At 37.2% G+C, this 2,960-nt stretch overlaps 1 pseudogene; it reads left to right on the top strand.

Moving 5' to 3' along the window:
• Positions 1-443: 443 nt before the first annotated feature.
• Positions 444-2,425, top strand: LOC127966140 (C3a anaphylatoxin chemotactic receptor-like; annotated as a pseudogene).
• Positions 2,426-2,960: the final 535 nt, after the last annotated feature.

The following is a 2,960-nucleotide window of genomic DNA, read 5'->3' as shown; positions in this document are numbered from 1 at the left end:
GTTAAATTCTTTATAATAATGTAATGTAATACAATATAATTTAAATAGCTGACATGAAAAAAGAAAAAAAGAAAGAATTGGGCTATGTCATTTGCAACCATCAATGAATTTGATTTATACAATGACTTATTTGGCGCACATCTTGGCTTTCGATGAAATCTGTAAACCATATGCATCAGTCCTTACTATATAGCAACACCAATTCTATAGGGCTTTGTAATTATTTAGCATTTACTAGAATTCAGTCAAATGGCTTTTCCCATTCATTTTTGTGCCTGTCACATTATTACTTCTATCACGACTGCACAGCTAAGAGGGAACATTGTTTGTAAGTCACTTTTTATAAAAGAATCTGCTAATTGAATGAATAACTGTTTGACACTGATAATATATGTAATTTAGAGGACAAGCAGAACACTTTGGACAGCAGCAACTCAAGCAGAATGAACCAGACATATACTGATAATGACGATGTTCTTTATTATTTCAACAAAAATGTTTCTCAGGATAGTTTTAATGAGCTGTGGAATTCTATGAGAGTGATTTCTCTGGTCTTCTTCTACCTGACCTTTATCCTCGGTGTTCCTGGAAATGCATTTGTTGTGTATGTTGCTGGATTGAAGATGAAGAGGACTGTTGATACAGTAGGGTTTCTCAATCTAGCGATTGCTGACCTCTTGTGCTGCCTTTTCACTCTTTTCATCATGACCAAGAGTGCTTTTGATAATCCCTGGCCATACGGATCCATAATGTGCAAGATTCTACCCTTCATTATGCTCATCACCATGTTTGCCAGCGTTTTCACACTGAGCTTGATTAGTCTGGATCGGTTTACTCAGGTGATCACACCGGTTTGGGCTCAGAATCATCGCAGCTTGTTTCATCGCACGACTGTCCTGTGTATCGATTTGGATTCTGGCTTCAATTATCAGTTTGTCATTTATGATGTTAAGAAAGACTTACACAGAAAATAACAAAACAAGCTGCCAATTTAAAGCTGATAAAGACAATTATGAATTGTATGGAATGTTAACCATCATCAGATTTGTGTTTAGGTTTTTGGTTCCTCTCATATGTATCACAGCATGCTATGGATTCATCGCACGCAAGTTAGGCAGGAGTCATTTTCACTCTGGACGAGCGTTTCGCATCATGTTGGCTGTAATTGTGGCCTTTTTTCTGTGCTGATTGCCATTTCACATAGTGTGTTTGATAAAAATATACAATAAGAAATCCAACAACTCGGTGAGTTGGGCATTGGATCCATTGACCTTCTCTTTGGCGTATTTCAACAGCTGTCTGAACCCCATTCTGTATGTTTTCATGGGGCAATATTTTAAGAGCAATGTTAAACTTTCTCTAAGACGTGTTTATGAAAGAGTTTTCTCTGAGGAGGGAACACAAGCATCACGATCCACACAGCCACAGCACACACACTCAGTGAGAGTTTTTCCTCTCTCTGTATTGCTGATGTATTTTCATTGATTGGTGATTTGTGAACTATCGTCAAAGGTCTTTACATTGACTGATTTGGCACACATCTTGCCTTTCCATGAAACCTGCATTCTTCAGTCCTAATTCTACAGCAACACCAACTCTACAGTGGTTTGCCCAAGCATTGCAATTATTCCGCCTTTACTAGAATTCAGTCAAATGGTTTTTCTGATAAATTTTTGTGCCTGTCCCATTATTTATTTTGTCTCAACTGCACAGCTTAGAGGGAACATTGTTTTTAAATTACTTTGTATAAAATAATCTGCTAATTGAATTAATAAAAGTTTGACGCTGATAATGTACAATATTTCGACGATAAGCAGAGCATTATGGACAGCAGCCACTCAAGCAGAATGAGCCAGACATATATTTATTATGATAAGGTTTCTTATTATTTCTACAAAGATGTTTGTCAGGATTGCTTTAATATAAAGCTGAGTAAATCTATGAGAGTGAGTTCTCTGGTCGTCTTCTACCTGACCTTTATGCTCTGTATTTCTGGAAATGCATTTGTTGTGTATGTTGCTGGATTAACATCACAGAGATTGTATACTGATACTTGATTAACTTTTTTGTTTGCTATCAGCTTATAAAAAGCTTAAAATATTTAATTAATTTCTATGCTGAATTCATGTAGAAAAATAAAAAATGTGCACATTAAAAGTACACGCATATTTGGAGGCAATTACTAACAAAACTGACCGCTGCAACAAAACAACTTCCACGACAGGAAAGTGAACAGGAGACGTTTGTTAAATTAGATGACAGATAACATATTTTAAGATTCCAAATACTTTGCTGTAAATGTATATGAACATTACATCAGAATTGACACACATTTACCTGCAATTACTTAAACCAGCAACTGCTAAGAACCTGAAAAAAAAGTTCCTCTTTTTCCTTTTTTATTCAGGAGAAACTGGTCAAATAAATGACAGATGCCAGACTTGTACCAAATAAACTCATCCTCTGCGTTTGAGTCCTCTCTCTTCATGCCTGACACAAAGTCAGATTGAGGAACAGAGTTGCGTGACAGACACAGTGAATCTCATATGTGTTTGCAGTACACAAACCACTGATGGTTAAGACAGCTGACTCCACTGTGTGACCCTATCCCCCTCTCTTTCTCTCTCTCTCTCTCTCACACACACACACACACACACGTGATGTGCAAAACTAGGGCTATAGTACTCAAGTCCGGACTCGAGACATTTTTCTATCATCTTGGACTTGTCTCGGACTTGGTCATTGGACTCACCAATGTTTTTTGTCGGTCTCGACCAAGTCCAGCAAAATTTGTTTTTCTCCTTCAAACGAACCCACATTTGCATGCAGTGTTGGGCAGGAACGCGTTATTAGTAAGGCTACAGTTTGTCTCGGACTTGGTCATTGGACTCGCCAAATGTTCACTCAAAAGTAATCAAACATAAATACACTTATTTTTAACGCTTATGAAAATAGCCTGC

The sequence above is a fragment of the Carassius gibelio genome, chromosome B10, assembly GCF_023724105.1.
Source record: "Carassius gibelio isolate Cgi1373 ecotype wild population from Czech Republic chromosome B10, carGib1.2-hapl.c, whole genome shotgun sequence".
Classification (NCBI taxonomy): Eukaryota; Metazoa; Chordata; class Actinopteri; order Cypriniformes; family Cyprinidae; genus Carassius; species Carassius gibelio.
This window is presented reverse-complemented; position numbering and strand designations above follow the sequence as displayed.